This window comes from Condylura cristata, unplaced genomic scaffold (assembly GCF_000260355.1).
Source record: "Condylura cristata isolate star-nosed mole 26May11 unplaced genomic scaffold, ConCri1.0 scaffold00009, whole genome shotgun sequence".
Classification (NCBI taxonomy): domain Eukaryota; kingdom Metazoa; phylum Chordata; class Mammalia; order Eulipotyphla; family Talpidae; genus Condylura; species Condylura cristata.
Window position 1 is genome coordinate 4,959,919 of NW_004567110.1, and position 19,538 is coordinate 4,979,456.

The following is a 19,538-nucleotide window of genomic DNA, read 5'->3' on the forward strand; positions in this document are numbered from 1 at the left end:
GGGAAGACATATTAGCCTTATTTCCATCATCAGACTCAGGGGTCTTGGATGAATGGTCTTGAAGCCCCTCATGGCTGTACCATCCTATGAATTCAAATAGAATCTTTACTGCAATAGAAGCTGTGCTTAGAGTTAATATTAACACCTTCTTTCAGGGTTCTGGGTCAGGTGCTTTGTTTCAGTGACCCCTAATTCTCATCGCAGCTCTACTGTTGGACCCCACGGCTCCTCGTTGGTGGATTAGAAATACAAGACGGAGTGACTTCAGGACTTGCACCGAAGAGGTCCACACTGTTAGTGAGGAAGCGATGACTGGAATGCAGGTCTCTGGTTCCAGAGCCAAGGAACGTTCCATGACCCCTGCTACTCTCTGGTTGAGTGGAGGTCAAAACACCTGCAAAATTCCTATGCGTAGTTAATTGGTGCTCACAAAGGTAGTCTGTTTTATACTTGTATTACATTGCCAATCAACAGTAAACCCACATTCTTGGGGTAAGATAGACATTGTCCTGTTGACTCAGCAAGGAGAACAACTGGGGATTTCTGAGAACCACCTTCAGGTATACGAAAGGCGGTCATACTGTTGGCCAAAGTATTTGTTAGCTAGCATAACTTCTGAGGACTTACAGGGACAGACTAAGGACTGTGAGGAGAAGTTAATTGAGAACAATTTAAAATAATTTCCTGGAGACTTACTGGGCAGCCCTGGGAGGTCACTGTCCACTTGCAAGTCATTGTTGGTAAAGTCAAACCCACCACAGACATCACTGCCTCTTCTTAAAGTGGATGCCCGGGTTCACGCTGGGATGGTGGTAGACCTGCGTTGCAAGCTTCTGTCCCTCACCCTCCAGGCACTGTTCCCACGACCTAACCAAGCATCACCCTGGACTCCTGGACATGAGTTTACAGTGAGGCTGACCCAGGCCCTCACACCTGTTCTGCCGTAGCACTTACAGGTAAGGCCTAGCTAACTATGTCATTATCCCGGCTCCCAGTATGATACCTGGCTAAGGGTAAGAAGAAAAGACGGAGCAGAGAAGGACAGGAGGTGGGGAACAGAGGGAGGGGCAAGGAAGGAAGCGAGGAAGGAAGGCTAGAGGGGGAAGGGGAGGGAGATAAAAAGGAAGGAAACAGAGGAGAGAGACCTGGAAGAAAGGAAGAAGGGAGAGGCGTGGTCTCTCCTCAGCCTAATACCGATCCTCCTATCTCCAGAAGTGGGATATGTTTCTCTCCAAATTACCTAAACTGCCAGAGGGAAGCCCCCGCCCCCATACCAGGCTCCTCTGGAGTTGGGCCACAGCTCCTGACGGACGGGCACCTTCTGCATCCCAGCCTGTGCCAGCAGGGTGAGGCCTTGTCTGCCTGGGCCCGGTGCCCTGCAAACTGGGGGGTGGGGGGCCCTACCGGCCACCACAGAAGTGCGCCCTGAGCACCCAACTTCAGCTTACGCAGCTTTGGTCTCTGTGTTGGTCATAGATCGGGGATTAAAATTCACCCCCCAGGAGGCCTTGGGAAGGACTGAAGGGACCGGGGCTGGCACAGTCCTTGTTACGCAGCCAGTATGCAGTGAGCAATAGTTATTTCCCTCCCTCCCTCCAATGTGCCCTTCCCTTTTTCTCCAAGCAAATCGACATTGAGACGAGTTTACTTTGGCAGCAAGGCAGGGCAGGCCCGCTAACAGATGTGGCTGTCGTCCGCGTGGCCCCTTCCGCCAGCTTCTTCTGCTGAGAAAGATCCAAGCCCCAGATGTCATTTGATTTGCATGCTTGGGGGGATAATAAAAGGACCTTGTTATGAAATGAAATGGCCTGTGATCTCATTGAAGAACTGGAGTTTGCTGCAGGGGAGCAGTGACTGTCCAGTGCAGCAAATGGTGTCTTGCAAATAAGAAAATGTCTAAGAAGGAACAAATGTGGCGTGCTGAGCTGATGGGCCCGCGGTCAGCAGGGAGCTGGCATGAAGCCACAGCTCCTTGGGCGATAATCTGGAGGTAGCCCAGTCTCCCCAAGCCTGGCAAGGCTAGAGAAAAGGTCATCTTGAAGAAATCACATGATCCTACAGTCGACTCTTCTGGAAGAATTTTGGGAATGAGAGCAACTCCAGAGTTCGCCCCCAGTGACCACAGTATGGTTAGAGCTTGATGAAAGAGAATCGGAAACTGCTGTTCTCCATCATCCACTCCTCACCCCACTTCGCCCATGACTTTGAATAATGGTCTCCTGACCCAATTTTGCCTAATCAGAATCTTTATGAAGTGTTTCTCTCAACTTAACCTGGGAAAGGACTGCATGTTGCTCTTCCTTCAAGAGAATGCTCAAGTGTGAAGCTTGTAAGCTCCAGTTATATATGCCCGAGTAAGGTGCAGTTGACATAATGCGAACACAGCTGAGCAGTTTGTGGGAGGAGAATGAGATAATTCTTGATTTCCATTCTCCTCGGCACCCTGCCCTCTCCTCCCCAGTGGGAGAGGATGAAGGAGAAATGTGCTGACCCTAATGGCCAGTGGCTGGCCACCCTCTCACAGCGAGACCCATGTTCCGCGATGGAACATGATCAGTTTCACAAACATCAGCGTCCAGAGAGGCCGCGGTGTGACTGTGAAGGATCAAGGCAGAAACAAAACCAGTTTGCAATCTTGTCTGAACCAGAACAAGACACTAGTGTGTCTGAGCTCCAGCCTGGCTAATTGCAGGGACTGCGCTTCTTTACCAGCAACGGAGTGCCAGTCCCTGCAGAGATAGCGCGTGATTCCCTGTCCTGGCGCCACCCTGCTGTCTGACAACATCCAGCCAGACGACACCCTTGCCTCTTTAACACCTCCACAGAAGTCACCCAGTTAGAGCCCACAGCCTGTGGATGTGGTAGGTTCTTGCCAACATCCTCTTACTGAGACCGCCCTTTCATGCAGGAGTGATAGCGGCTGCCCTCCTGGCGGTCTTCAGTGCAGGTTCTGACCAGCTCGGCTGTCTTGGGCCGCCGGAAGTCACCTGCTCTGTGTCTGATGTGTTTCCCTTTCCCGTAAGCTAGTTCAGGTTTCTGTCCCCTTCTACCAAAGATTCTGACAATATGATTCAAAACAAATGCCAGAGTCAAACTCTACAATGCTTGTGTTCTTCCTGGAGCTCATCCAACAAGTTCACCCCTCACACAATTGCTTATGAAAGTTTCATTCATTCTACAGATTGAGATTCCTTCATCCTGGCTGTGGAGGGTACAGAAAAGCTGATCTGCTCTGTGAATATTGCATTTGAATGCTGGTGGCTCTTTCGCCTGGAAAGACTCTCTCTTGTCTTGCTGAAATGCTTCCTATTCTTCAAAGGTCCACTTCAATGCCGCCAGACTTAGGGAGCCTTCTAAAATGACCAGAACAACTCATTTCATGTTCATGAATGATGGTAAAATGTTTGTCTTAGAAGGCTAAGCAAAAAAGCCAGGAGATTGAAAAAGGCAGGGGCACAGCCCTGAGCCAGCCACCAACCTTATGTGGGTACTTAAGCTCTAGTGTATGCGGGGGCTGGATGATAAGCAAAGCTCTGTGGTGTGCTTATCCCCACTTATCAGGAAGGGTTGAGGCCATACAGCAAATATTGAGCAGAACATGAAGACAGTGCTGGCTAGGCATGGTATTTCAAATAGGGGGCTCAAGTGGTACCAAGATCCCAGTGGTCTGTGGGGGAGGAGGTAGGAGTCTTCTCCAACAGAATATACAGTGTGTGCAAAGGTCCTGAGACACAATGGACTGTTGTTTGAGAAATTACAAGGCAGCTGGACTGGCTGGAAAGGAGGCAGTAAGGGGCCACGTGGTAGGAAACAAGGTCAGAGGAGCCCAAAGAATTCAGAGAGGGCTTCAGGGGCAGGACTTGCAATGTCATTACTAGGCAGAAAGAAGGCATGCTCTTACCTGGCATTTCTTAATGGTCTTTGTTGGGTGGACAGTAAGTCGTGTGGAGTAGGCAAGTTGGGTGAGAATGGAAACAAGGAAATAAGTCAAGAGTATGAAGATGGAGCAGTGAATGATGCTGGCTTCGATTAGAAGCTATTAGCAGTAGCAGTGACAGGCAGTGGTTGGACCTGGGTGTAGTTTGAAGGGAAACTAATGGCATTTATCAGCAGATCACATGTGCGTACAAGAGAGAACGGCTTGGATTTGCCTTATGAAACAGAGCGTGGAGTCACCATTTTTAAGCTGGAAGCTCAGGGAAGGGTCTTCTGTGGGAAGAGGGGCAAGGCATTTAGAAGAGTTCAGTTTGGAACAGGCAGCGTCTGAAATGCCTGTCGTACAGCCGAGCAGAAAGTGAGTCCTCTAGGCTAGTGCCACTTTGCCAATTCCTACAAAAGAGAAGCTTCTTACCATTTAATGTGATTCTGCCTGACACAACTTCTTTTCTGTCTTTTCATCCTTTCTCCCCACTGGACTCCTCCTCACACTTCAGAGAACAGTGTGAAGCCTTCCTTGTCTGCAGCTGCCCTTTGCTTCAGATTTACTCCCAGCCAGGACTGGGCAGTGGGGGTCCGTAGGAGCCTGCTCCTTCGGGTCGTTCTGGGCCTCAGTGTCCTGCCATGTCGGGGCTCTCTGAGCCCTCAGACCCTCAAGCATCCTGCTGAACCCTGCCTGGCGCATCCAGCAGAGGGGAGGAGAGAGGAGAGAGGGCTGTGACTTGGGGTTTTGGTCAGTCACTTGACTCTGTGAGAACATGGCCTCTAATTCTGCCCGTGAGGTTCATTTAGGTTAACAGGGTGGACAAAGCGGGTGATCGGATTTGGAGGACACAGGGCATTATTTCAGCTATCCCCCTCCATTATAAAGTCAGTGTTTTTGTTTTTTGTGGATCAGCTTGTGGAATCTCTGAAGGTCAGACCAGAGTTTTCTAGAGCCCTTTCCTGATGGTGACTGGAGAACTGGCTGTGCTCGGTGTTCCCATGGAGGATTTGGGGCTCTCTGACTCAGACCCCTGAAGAGCACCCAACCTCTTCACACCTTTTCAGACACTCTCTTTCCCTTGCAGTGCAACCAAGTCCATCTGGGAAACTTCATTGAGTGATACCAAGTAAGTAAGTCACTCCATGAACTTTTGGTTTTGCAGGGTTTAATTCTGCTGCTTCCCTGGCATCCCTCGTGGGTAATTGCAGTTGACAGGTTTACGCCTCACGACGGGCGCTTTGTCACTCAGCTCCAGCTCCCGCAAACAACTGTACAGTCTGTCAAGCCTAAACCTCTTTAAGCTGTGGCAATTGATGTCAGATATTGTTCGTTGTTGTGATTCAAGGCTGCAGCTTACTCTGGCATGAAATAAACCGAATCTTTACCAAGGAAGGAAATGGAAAACTCAAGGAAGGAAGCAGTCACTGTAGCGAGCTAAGAAGAGGCAGGCAGAACCCCCACGGGGCCTGGCATGCCGGGTACGGCCTCTACTGGGCATGACACAGAGGTCATCCCGCTCCACGGAGATTGGCCCAGGCTCCAGGGCAGCCAAGGGGGTGAGACAGCACACGTCTCTGCTTGTCCTGGTGCAGAGAAGACAGCTGGGGGCTTTGGTGTTAGTTCTGGATCTAGAACTTTCTCTGTTCCTTACCTGGGGCACCTGTCACCTCTGGCCTCTCCAAGTCAAATGATTGTTCAGACCTATATGCTGTGTTTTATCAGGTTTGGGGTCCCGGAGGGCTAACTTCCATGGAGCGGGAAGTTCCAGTTATGACTCAAGCCAAATGCCTACAATATGATTTACTAGGGGAAATCCACATTCCATCATTATAGACATGCTGTCTCGCTGGCAGTGAATGGGAGAAGTGACTCACTCATAGACTGGAGTCAGGAGGCTGCTGCTGCAGAAAGGCTGACCAGCCAGTCTCTCCTGTGGTCAGTCTGCAGGGGCGGAAGAGCCACTTCCCAGAGGAAGAGCCCCAGAGGATCTCGTCAAGGTCTAGAGAAGGGGCTAGGATGACGGATGCAAAGTCCATAAGCATCTCAAGTTGGCTGCAGTTGGCACCTGCATTTGTGTGCTTTTCAGAGACCTATCACCAGGAGCACCTACGTGTGGTGATTCGAGCAGGGCCTCTCTGCACAGCCAGGCTTTGTCAGTCCTTGCCTTTCGCTCTCTGCTTGTCAGTGTCTTCATAAACAAGTGGCTGCTTTGTAACCGATACCTTGAGTTGCTCTGTTTCAATCTCCCCCACCTCTTGATGGGCCAGGGTCGTTGCTCTGTCGATCCGTGTCACGCCCCATCAGCAGGACCATCACGATGTCAATACACTTGACAAAACACAAACTGGTCTCATGCCTTACACCAAAGCACAGAGTCCACCCCAGGTGGCCATCTGGAAGACACTTTATCTCCATCCCTTGATTCATGCCCTGCGCAGATCAGTAAAGCTCTGACTTCTCAATGTTGATGGCGCCCCCCCCCCACCATCCCCATGGCTCCCTTGGTGCCTGTCTCCTACCTGTCGTCCACCCAGCTGCCAGATGACACCACACCAGCGGACCTCTGGCTACACGCTCATTTTCTCCTCTGGGACCACCTGGGCCACAGGCACTGTAGGCCCACAGGACGCGTGGCCTCAAGCACTGTCAGAATAGGTGGACAGAACTACAGACCGGTGGGCCCGCCAAGCAGTTGGGTCCCCATGCTGACCAGGAGACACCATGACGGGGGAAAAGGGATTCTGGTGTCTCTCCGGAGCAGGGCAGTCTGAAGACAAGCTCAGCCCTCTGGGGGATGCTGTGGCTTCTGACCCACATGTCTGACCCACTTTTCTAAAGAGAAGTTCTAGTCCGAGGTGTCTGCTCTGGGTGACTTGATCCATTCATAACCCCCCCTTCCCTAAAAATATTCAAAGGGAGCTTCTACCCGGAAGGCAAATTATTTGTCACACTGGAAGCTAAATCTGCTTACGATTTGTAAACTAGAAGTGTGATTCCTTTAAAAAATCTGGAATCCGTTCTCTGGATATGCAGACATGTGTGTCTCCACACGTGTATTAAACACACTCAATGTGTGTGATACAGCTGTGTAGCAAACTTATGGATCTCTACATCTGTGCAAAGTGGCACACGGACTGTAGGTGGAGACTTTAAAAATCATATGAGGTAAAACTTAGTCCTCTGGTATTATTCAGAGCAACTTGAGAATCAGAAACTTCTGTTTCCTTGGATTCCCTGTTCTCTCTTAATTCTTGCCATCTCTGTCCTTGTGTGTGACCTGGGATGAATCATTCAAGGTCCCTGAGGACTTGGGTCCTCTCAGACCATTCCAACCGCTAGTGAAGGAATGGCCCATGGTCGTGAAATGCTTTCGCAGGTGGATCTCTCCTTCCACAGCATGGCTGATACAGGTGGGTGGGTGGCTTCACCCGAGGCTCAGAGAGGGTGTGCTACCCCGTCCATTGCACAGCTGGTGGACGGCGGGGGTGGGCCCAGCCAGGTGCTCTCAGCTTGGCACTTCCATGATCTTGTGCTGGGCAACATGCACAAGATCTTGGAAGGGGGCTGCAGGAGGCAGGTCAAAGAACACAGACGAGCCAGGAGATTCTTGTGGTCAACACGCTGACCAGGGAACAGAATTCCACCTTATACACCAAACAGCCACAATCCCATTTATTACTTTTATAGCGTTGTCTGCCTAGGGGACCTATTTACCGAGCCTCTACAATTCATTTGAAACTCATTGGCTTGAAGTGTCACAGCTGGTAAAACCCCTGGGACTTGAACCTGCATCTATCAGGCCATGAGCCTTCCACTAGTCTGTCACCTGTTAAAGACTGGGCCGCTGGGTGCCGTGGGGAGTTGGTGCTAATGGCTCTGTTTTGGTGCCTATTGATGGCTGATGTTAAGTTCTATTTGCTCAATTCACCTGGCAAATATCACTGCAGCCACAAGTTGAGCCGAGACCATAGAAATTCCCAGTTCCTTATATTAATCACCAGTGATGCCTCCCACTACCCATTTCTGCAAAACTTCCAATCTTATTACCTCTTGGAGAGCTTTTTTGCTGAAACCTCTGGAGGCAAGCTTAATCTTATTTTCCCCCTCTGCTTTTCTGTGATTAGGCTCTCTTTGACACTGGGCTGCTATTAAGTTTCTATTACTCTGTGGTGCACACGAGCAGAGCCAGCTCATTTGGATGGAGCCCTTCCCGAACTGCAGGCACATGCTGGAATGCAGGTGACTCTGCAGGCCCTAGGTGAGGGTGAGCTCTGGATGTCTCTATCTTGATTCTATTAGTGCTAGTGATAGAGGCCCAGAATGAGGCAGCATGCTTGATGGGTCAGTATAGAACAATACTTGGAGCTACAATACATCCACAGTTGCTCCAAGAAGCTTCTCAGAGTGAAACATTTGGAAGGAACTATTCTTTCATCTGCCAAGCCAGAACATACTTAAAGGAAATTATGAGCAACAGGGGTCAACCAACACAAAAGTTAGTGTTTGCACGTCCTTGTAGCCACTGGCTGACGACCTTGGGACGTGCACGACGGGCGTTTACTAGTTCCAAAGCCACATGGACATTCACATGCTGTTTTACATGGAAACGCTGGGAGGAGCTGACCCAGCAAAGCACCCAGACACATATGTGAGGGTATTTATGTGGTGCTTGGTTTTCCCCTTCCCGTGAAAGGAAAGAGATGGCCAATCGCTAAATCCCTCTTAGAGTGATGGGGCCGGTTCATGTATGTCTTCCCTCTTCTTGTGTGGTGCAGATTGTCATTCTCACCTCACAGACAAGGAAGCTGAGGCTCAGCGAGGTGAAGGGACTTGGCAGTGACGGCACTGGGCCTCGAACTCGCGTCGCTCTAACAAAGTGCATTTTCCACTGTACTGCATTGTACAGGCCATTCCTGCAGCCCTGACGCGTCCTGTGCCCCGTCACAGAGCCCTTTACCCGGCGATGCCCAACCTTACCACTCGGGCTCATTCAGCTCAGCACCCAGCCGGGACCTGCAGGTCCTTCTCTAGATGCTAAGGATTCTGCTCAATGCTGCCTCCCGTTCAGGGGTGTTATTCTCCTGTTCCACATTCTCCTTCACTGCCACAGGGCTCGGCTTGCTTTCTATCTGAGTCCACTTTATGCAACCCAACCCTGTGTAATATGGCTAGGATTAGAAGGGGAGGAAAAGTGCTTGGGTCTTACCGAGATGGCATGTTCCTTTCCCTGACCATAGTTCTCTCAGCTAGAAAAGTGACAAAAATAGAAACTGTCCAAATTACCTCTCAAGATTTTATCAAGTATGGAGAACAGGTCACGTGAACAAGAATAAATATCTTTAATACCAACATTGAGGCGCCCACCCATGTTCCTAGGACACTCTTCCTAGTTCTTTGATTGCTTCCTTCTGTTTGCCAGCCCTTAGGTCAGCCATTGTGGAGGACATTTTCTCTGCATTCTTTCTTGCTGATAACATTAGATTTCAGTTCCTTCCTCACATCTTCAAAGATAACATTGTTCCTTGGCTTTCTTTTTGTTCCCTTAATTTCCCTTGTTTTGCCCTCCTGTCTCTCTCACACTGTCGAGTAGGAGATGAGAACAGAAATGTGCTCGGGACAGGGAACTCTAAGGAAATGATAATCATAGCTGGCTCAAGACACCAAAGGGAGAAAGAGATAGTCGAGCTCTTTGATGAAAATAAGAAAATGTTGTTAGGTGAAAAACGGGCCTGGACAAAGAGTTTTCAGATTGATGAAACAATACGATGAAAGACTCAAAGCTACAGAGTGTGAGTCCCCGAAGAAGCGGCTCACCCCTCACCCCGTCCCCCGAGGCCTCTCCTGCAGGCCGCCCCGCCATTCCCCAGCGCGCTGCCCCCACACAACTTCCAGCAGGAAAAGTGATGGCTTTTTAGCATATTTGGGGATTAATCTATTTGGAGACGGCACACACTGAGCTGTTCTCAGCTAAATTAATGACTAATTAATTCAGGCTTAGTTAGCAAAGAGCTGTCAATAAGTGATATTAATAGAGGGCATGCTTTGTCTACATGGGATGAGGGTGTGTTTCCTTTCAAAGGAGATGCGGATACTTTATGAAAAAAGTCATCTATTCTAAGGTAACTCGGGAAACACACAGCTTCAGCTCTAGCATCTTCCTTTTGGTCAAGGAACTAGAGCCTGTGACTGAACCCTCTGGAGCCAGATGTGGGGAAGGGAGCATCCCCCAGCTGTAGGCCTGTATCTGGCCAACTCCTTTAGTCTCACTGCCTCTAGGCTTTTCCACGGGGTGGTGCCTGGAGTCTCTCTAACAAGCTGCTTTGAATCACACCACTTCTCTGGCTGAGTCTTAAAACAGCTCCCAAGCAAAACTGGTGCTAAGCCAGACATTGAGGCTCTTCCAGGCCTCCAAACTCACTTTCACACCTGCGTGCTCTCTCTCAGAATATGCATGCTCTTGGGGGTGTCAAACGTTCTGTCCCAGAAGCTCCCACTTCTCGAAATTAGCCTCTTTCTTTAAGCCCAGCTCAAATATCAGTGCTTAGAAATCTCTTCCACATTCCCATCAGGCACTGTTCTAGACTCCTTCAATGCAGCTCTTTGTACACATTGATTTCCCACCTTCTTGACAGACTGCAGGGAGGAGGGAAACTATGTTTGCATATTTGGACTGGAGCAGGGTAGGTGCTCGAATACCACTCCTGTTCCTTCAAGTCAGAGAGCCTATGAGCCAATGCTTTTTTCTCTCTAATAATCCAACAGTTGCTAATTGCACTTAACAATTTTCCTGCAGACCACTGGACAATGCACTCACTACTTCTCTGTTATCTATTGTGTTCTTCATTATTTATTTATTTATTTTTAGAACAAAAGTGGAAGAGTTATTTTAGCAGTCATGCCGGGTAGATTCCAATGCGCTTGCCCATATGTTGTTTCCTGGACACTCTTCAAAACCAGGAGAGGGCAGCTTTCTTTGTAGCTATTTTTTAAATGAAAAAACCAAGATCATCTTTGACTTGCCCAGTCACATCATAGAGCTCTAATTGATAGAACAAAATTCTAAAGCCAATTTATTAGCAACAGTATGAAACTGCAATCACCTTCTTCAATTCATCCACTTGTTGAATATCTGTCAACCCTGATTAAAATATTTCAGGCAACAAGGGCAGGTGTGGACTGACTCTTCCTACCCATGTCTCCCCAAAGTCTGCATCAGGGTTGGCATTGAGAGGCTTCATAAGTGGCAGTCTTGGGGTGTTCAGAGCAAATGAGGAAATGAGTAAGGTAATGAGTGAGTGGAGTCTGGGAGCTGGGCTCCCCCTGGAATTACAAACAAAAGCTCTGATAAGCTTGTGGAAGACAGGAAAGCCTGAAGCTTCTCTGGCATCTCCCACCCCCTGAGCTTAACCCTTTCAAAGCAAGTAAGAACCAGAAAGGCACAGAAACTGATGAAAACAAACATGCTCAGTTCAAGTGAGATGAAAAGACCGTGTTTCCAGAATCAATCGATTATCCAAAGCAAGACTGGGGGAATTTTCATAGCAGCTTCAGAACAGACTCAAACAATTTTATCTTGTTTTATTTTTATTTTTTTTAAAGATTTATTTATTTGTGCATACAGAACTGGGGTACAGGCCAGAGGTTCAGAGGCGGCGACAGGCTTCACCAAAGACAGACTGGGGAGCAGAACAGGCAGATTGATGAAGTACACTGCTGAGGGGAGCAGCGGGCGGGTCAGGAGGGGTCTGCCACGCCATGTGGTCACCTCCGGGGCAGGCAGGAATCGAACTCATGCAGAAGCGGCTTTAGCTTCTTAATGCTGTGCTTTAACCCGCTGCGCCACCAGGGAGGGCCTATCTTGTTTTATTTTTAATGAGGCATTTCATTATATATTGACATGTTTTCAATTTACACTGGTTTCTTTTTTATCATTCAAGTAATTTTCTACTTCTTGTGGTAAGGTAACGTTGGCTTAGGACACTATAGATTTCAGGTGTGTGGTTTCTCACCCCCCTCTCTACCCCCAGTCCTGTCTCCTCCCTGTCTCAGCCCCTCAGCACCAACGCCCCATCCTTCCCTGGGGCCTGACTGTAAGGTTTTGCTTTTGTTTTCCTTGTGTTTGTTTGACTGTTGTTACTGTTTTTATGTTTCACAAATGAGTGAGATTGATTTATATTCTACAAATGAGTGAAACTCTGTGGGATTCTTCTCTTTCTGACTTGTTTTACTTAGTACAGTTCCCTTAAGGTTCATCTGTTTTATCAAAAAGGATTTCTCAAAACCAGAAAAGGTAAAAAAAAAAAAAATAGGTCCAAGGTTATACACAGGATAACAAGAAGCAAAAAGCTAAGATTAAAATTCAAGGAGGAAGCTAGAAGACTGAGGGGAAAAGTGTAAGCTGAAGTGATAAACATTAATAGGGGAGAAGCTGCCTTAGAAACCAGTCCATATGTGGCCAAAATGGAGGTGGGTGACTGGGCCCCTGGGGGCCTCCTGGGAGGAGCAGCAGGAGGAAGCCATCACAGGGACTTGCATGGCAAAGGAGCTCCACTATGAGCTCAGGGCTACTAGGAGGGAAGAAATTTAAAAACCAAATGTTAAAGATCAGTAGAAGGACGGTGTCCTGAAATCAGGATGATATTTTTCAGCATGACGCGATCTAGGAACGAGAGCCCCAAGGCGGCAGAGCAAACTGATGTTGTCCTGCAATGAAGCTCACCCAGACATCTTACCCCCACTGTCGCTCAAGGTCATGGGCAGTAGCAGACCTCCTTGAACACGTCTTCCAAGAACTTCTGGGCAACACAATCCTATTGGTCAGAAACGCCTTCCAAAATACAGCGGGGATTATCAAAGCCCCTTTCTGGGATCCGGTGGCGATCTGCTTCCCAGGCTACCCTTATAACAAATAGCTCCTCAGGCAAGTCACCTACTCACACTCCCCCATTACGATAGGACAGACTGCTTACCTGTGTCTATGGTTTCCGTGATAGGCAACCAGAAGCTCCAGGAGCTGTGTCTATGGTTTCCGTGACAAGCAACCAGAAGCTCCAGGAGAGTTTTTTCACCAAAGTCGAGTGGATCCCAAGCGCTGAATGATGTTAGCTGCCATTAGCCACTTGGGGACACCAACAGGCATGTGTTGGCACACAAGTGCTGTAAGGTGAGTGCTACACTGTCCATCACCTCCACTGAGCGCACAGCAGTTGAGAAAGATTCCATGTGAAGAAAACCATTGGGAGAGCCAGGACATTCGGAAGCCAAAGTATGACTTCTGACCCTTCCCCATTTGCTATTTCAGAGAACGCAGCTGGCTTATGAGAACATACCTACAGCAGCGCTCATGAGACACTTCCCACGCCTTCTCTTAGGTCCTCTCTCCTTGTGCACTTTGACCGCTGACCCCTGATTTTCTAGGTGCGCATGTGCTGGCAGAGAGGGGGACTCAGTCATTGCCATTCTATGGTGAGAATGTGGGCTGCAGCCATAAAAAAAAAAAAAAAATTATTTGATGTGATTTTTATGCTCTTAACAGGAGAAAAGGACTCCCTCTTTAATACCTCACCCAGTTATTTTTATTACAAAAGTCATAACTCAGGGATTGCATTAATGTTTATTGTGTGCCCACTGCTACCCAATGGGCTACATGTTCAGTTAGTGTCAAGCCAGCCTCTGCAGGAAGCCCAGTGCCGAGGATGCTGGCGATGAGGGCAGTGGCCTCGGCGACGTGGTCCGGTGTCAGCACTGACCCCAGAGGAGGTGTTCTTTCTAAGTTTTGCCTCTGCTAGTGGACGGCATCACCTGTTAGAAGACGTAGACCTTCGCTTTCACCTGCCATGGTCACTCCAACCCTCCCTTCTTCCTGGAGGAAGTTTGCGTACTTTGTTAATGTGTCACTATCTTTCAATATAAGGCAAAAATAGAGACTACTCCTTCTTTGGGGCTAGTTCTGAAACCAGATGAACTTTTACCAAGAAAATAGGTGAGGCAGAGTCTCAAGGCCACTCATAAGCAGCTCTGAGTGTTTATGAGCGCTCTGGCCTCTCTGGCCTCTAGGGGCCGGGGGCTCTGCCAGGTGCCTGTCTGTTGTGCCCTTTCCAGCTGCTGCTTTGTATGTTAATTGCAAACCCTTAACATTTATTATCAAATCACCTGTTTACATTGCTAAGATGAAGGGTAGAAGAAGATCTCACCAGGGGACCCATCTTCCCTCACTTCATGGAAATGAAGTTTGGATTTGTTTACTGCTGGCCTGTGAAGTCCCAGGTGGGGAAGCGCTAATTGGAGAAAGTGGAGGAGAGGCCAAAGTCCAGTCAAACTTGCATAAGCTGGATGCCAAGAAAGTCTGGGTCCTGTCTTCCCTGCCCTCAGGAACCCACTTGGGTAATGCGGTTGGGGTTCTAGAGCACCCTCAAAAGCCTAAGTGACAGGCAGCCCAGGGACACCAGGTCAGCGGTCTTCCCATAAGTCCACCTTAAGGGACTGCAGCCACCAAGCACACCACTCACTTTTATTGATACCAGAACTCTTCTGGTCATCATTTAGACCCTATTTACGCCACCTTAAGAAAACAATCGCATGTTTACTATTGATGAAGGCAGATAGACTGTGTGTGGTAACTGGAAGCTGCTAGGATCCCTAAGAAGACAAGCTATGAAGGAGTCACTCACACACGCCACGGCAGGGCATTGTGTTTGACACAGAGCCCCTCCCACAGCCCCTTCCACATCTCCTCTGCATTCCATTCGGAACACCGCACCACATTTGGGTTCTGCCAGTCACGGGCACACTCGCTGCCTTGCGTCTCTGCCCACAGAGGAGGAGGCAGCAGAACGGGGCGTGCTGGGCTGCCATGCTGCTCTACAGCGTCCTCTCTGGGTTTAGGTAGCCAGTCATGGAGCCAACTTAAAACGTCTGTCACATACTCAGGAGAGACACCTCAGCAGAGAATGGGACATATTTCTCATGTAATCTCTTATTTTCTGTGAAAAAAAAAAAAAATCAAAGCCAGACTCCTGGCTATTCTGATGGTGGTAATGGTGGGGTGAGTCTCTGGGCAGTGGAGAGCCGGCCAAGGCTGGCACCTGAAACAGAGCACCCTCGTAATATTGAATAATTAAAGGCATTGATCGTGTGCCAGGGATTTTGAGAGTTACTTTTCATTACTTGCTGTTTTTCTTTTTTATCGTTCCCTACGTCGTAAATGTAGAACCATGAATTCTACGACATCTCCATTGTGTCGTTGACAAAATAGTACTGTGGTATTTCAACTTGTGCTTCGTCCAACACATGCTACCCTACAGTAAAGAAATATATCCAGAAATTACATAGGGCTGGAAAGAAGACATGATTAATTCTGCCTGGGTTCTTTGCAAAGGCTACATAGCTTAAATGGCAGAAATGGCAGTGAGGCTGTAGCTTGCGAAATTATGTATAATTGTGATCATCTCTCTTCTTCAAGCCTAGGAAATGATGGGTTTGAAGCTTTGACTGCATTTCATGTGCTATGTGTATAATATCGGACTCAAGTGCCACTGAAGGGAGATAATTCTTTCTTTAATAAATGTGGAAATAAGACCTCTTATCAGCTTGATGCTAATGAAATGCAAATTCCTGCCGACAAGAGTCTGAAACGTCTATTTTTTTATTAGTTCTTGCAGAATGTTCTTGATGTGTTCTTGCTTCTTTCCTTCTGAATATTGTGCTCTGCTCTATAGAATAAAGTCTGAAGCAGACATGGAAGTTTCTATGCCATTCTATCTCCAGTGCATAGATATTTGAATAAAGAGGTGATATTTTATTGTATTTCTTTAAACACCAAAGTCCGACTTAGCTTATCCATGGGCCATCTCTCTTATTTGAAACCTTCTTTCCACTTCTAACTATTTAAAGCAGTTTGGGTTTTAGAGAGAAAAACAGGCAGTCACTAGAGGAGAAGAGGTAGACATTACAATAGGTTTCTAAATAACTGGGATGGAGCCAAGAGACAGAGGAAATCCTGGCAGTGTGGGGGTGAGGAGGAGGCCTAAAGAACTCTTGGGGGACAGCATGTCACCCAGTGGAACTTGGAACGGTTAGCCTTAAATAAGGACGGGTCGCTGGCTCATTTTAACAGAAGAGCTGGGTTCAGAAAGCCTCTGGTTGAAATGATGTGAGTGAAGGGGACTCTCAGGAAAGGTGGGGGCTCTGGGAGGGTCTGGCCAATGGACGCTCCTCCAGACACAGGTCTGGGAATGAAGGAATAAGCAGGGATGCTATTGTTCTGTACGAGTTGAGTTCCATCCGGACTTCGCTAGGGCAAGGCGCAGGCCCGCCGCTTCTCCCGGGCTCCATCCTGGGACTGGTCTCTCAGTGACGAGGCCAGAGTTGAGGCTGATGCTGGGCTCTCCTGGAGCCTACTGATGGTGGTGTCACAGTGAGAGAGGCTGACAGTGGCAAGCCTCTGACTGCAGGGAGCAGAGCTCAGCTTTGGTGGCCTCGCTGTGAAGGACAGGCTGCGGCCTCGGGCAGTGGACACCAAGGATATCTCATCTTTTCTTGCTGCTCAGTGGCCCTTTAACTTCAGACCCAGTTTTGTCCATGGCAGGGCATCTGGCACAGCCATTCCCCCCTCTCGGCTTCATCACCAGGGAAGAAAAGACACTTCCCTGCCTGACATAGGTTGGAAAACCATCCAGAGAAGCTCTCCAGTGCCCTGACCTGTCACGTGGACACCCTCGGCTAATTCAGAAGGCAGGGTTCTCTGGCTAGTCGGTGTCCACCTCTTAACCAACTGCTGGAGTTAGGAAGGAGGATCGTGCACAGAGGTTTCAAGTTCCCCCCAATGAGCAAAGAGCGAGATAGCTCATGTCCGAAACTGTGGGTGAAGCAGGTGTGACCACGGGGGGATTCTGTTGATAATGTGTGAGTATCCCAGTAAGCCAGCCAGAGTCTCCTGTTGCTTCCTAGGTGGGTTTCCAGATTCTCAGCCGGGCACCCCCAGGATGTGGTGCCCCATTCCTCATGACCTCATCTCCCATACTACCTTTTCACAGACCTGGACTTCCCACTTGAAGGGATTTGCTGCAATTTTCTCCATCCATTCCAAGGCCCTCCATTTCCATCTCATTGTCAGCCATCCAGCCTACTGACTAAGCATTTATTGAGTTCCACCAGAGGCAAGATCCAGGCTGGTAGAGCAACCACAAAATGAATGAGCCCTCACCAATATTATGGAAGCATCTGCGTAGACAAGATGGACATGCAAAGATACACCTGTCAGAGAAGAGAGGTGGAGGTACCTGGCTAAACTCGGGCTATGGGAGGAGCTTCCTGGGAGGGACAGCGCTGTCACTGATTCCTAAAGTAAATTTATAAAGTACATAGGGAGTAAGGATCAAAATAACAGGAGCCCTGTGCTTACCGTTAAGAAATGAAAATCCATAGTCGTGCAAGGTGGGGGACAGGTTAAGACACCCAAAGCATCAGTCAAGGTATAGGGCACATGTGAGCCCCTTCAGGAATATTCCCAGACCTAAAGTGTTAAAAATAAATGATGTAAATTATTCCCCTGCCACCTTGGTTCCCGCTGCATTCCTCTGTGTTGAAAAGCTTGCATTCGCATCCCTCCCCTTTCCAGAGGGCGACCTTTTTCAAGAAAGGCTTTGCCTTGCTCTACCCCAGCGCCTTCCTGGAGAGGGTCCTCCCTGGTGGCCTTGATAACTACGGCCCAACGAACTGTGTCATTCCGAACACAGACGGGGTCCCCCCGGACACAGATGGGGTCCCCCCGGATCCAGCACATGAACGCCCTGAGGGGCGCTGCTAACAGAGCGCAGGTGAAGTGGTTTCCATGGAGAGGTGCATGCATCTTAGCAGGAGATGGTGAGCATTTGGGGAGGGGGTGGCTGGAGCATGTTTATGCCCCTCGCAGCTCATTGTAGTGGGTAAAGGGATGAAAGCAATTTACGCAGAAACACTCTCCAGCTGTAACTGTGGCTCAGCAAATGTCACCCCACAATTATTTACTACAATATTCATGGCTCTGTCATTAGCTTATAAATAATGTCAGCCCAGAGATGGAGGGAGGCGGTATGCGATTGTTCAGAAAGGCAAAGCTGCCCGCTAACCGCTGAGGAGGAGGCGTTGAAAGTAAACTCCAGCAATTACCAAGAATCATAACTTTCCCCATAAAAACAGTCTGAGCAAAGCCCAAATGGTGCTTAAAATAGCATTTCTCGCCAAAACTCCCTCATAAACTCACAGAACCCAGTTGAGAGAGCTATATCTGTCATGGCCCTTCAGGCAAATAAACCTCAAATTGATGGGGATGATGTCAGATGGAATTCCTTGGAGCTTCATGTTCACTTTGAAATTCTGATCCCAGGCAGCGAACCAGAGCTGAGCGCCAAATAGTTGATCAATTGTGTTTTTCACGGTGAGAGTTGAGGGATGTGAAGAAACTTAGGGGGAAAAAAAAATCCTTAATCTTGACCGTGCACAATATCGTTTAAAAACCAGGAGCCCTTGGTCCTCCCTGGTGGCGCAGTGGGTTAAAGCACAGCACTGAGAAGCTAAAGCCAGTTCAATTCCCGCCTGCCCCGGAGGAGATCCACATGGTGCTGCAGACCTCTCCTGACCCGCCCGCTGCTCTCCTTAGCAGTGTACTTGGTCGATCTGCCTGTTCTGCTCCCCGCTCTGTCTCTGGTGAAGCCTCTCACCACCCCCGCACCTCTGGCCTGTACCCCAATTACAAATAAATAAATCTTTAAAAACAAACAAACAAAACAAAACCAGGAACACTTGATACATATTAATAATGTCTCTCCACACCATAATCTGAACTTATATTTTCCCAAATCAGTTTTCCTCTTCTATTCTACCGCGAGGAAAACAACTTTGTAGCCTGAGTCGTAGCCATGATTCTCATCAGCCCGCAGCCTCTTGGATTTGATTTCTCTTTTTCAGTTGCTCTTGAAACACCAGAGTTTACAAGACCTTGAGAAAGCGAGCGCAGGGGAGGGAGAGGGGAAGACAGGACAAGAGGAGAGAAGACGGTCTGCCTCATCCTCCAATCTCCAGATCCGCCCAGCCCTGCCAGGATGGAAGCCCACCTCTCCGCGGACCGCAGGATCACTAGCTGAGGGGTGGGGGAGCCCTGGACACCGCGTGGCGCCCATGCAGACATTCGCTCCTGCAGGCGAGCAGCGGGGCCTTCCCAGGCCTGCCCCGCGGAGCTCACCGGCGGCCTCTGCACTTGCTGGTCTCCTGCTGATGGGCCGCTATTTGCCCTCTCTGCACCTCAGGGGCCTCATTCGGAGCACGGGGGCTCTAGGAGGTTTGCTGGGAACATTAGGCAGACAGAGACGGCCTGGGCAGTGCTGGTCCTGGTGTCCGACGCCCCGAAAGCACATAACAAACGATCTTTCGGTCGCTCTCCCTTGTTAACTAATGCTCAAGTGGGAAGCTTGGCGAGCCCTGAAATGATGCAGATCTTCTCAGCCCAGAAGGAGTGTGGGTGGGGAGCCCAAGCTGTGGGACTGCAGGCCGCACTACCATCACAGCTGGGCGCGTGGGTGGCAGTGGAGGGTCAGCGACAGGGGGACCAGGCTCTCCTACTCACCTGCCCTACCTCCCC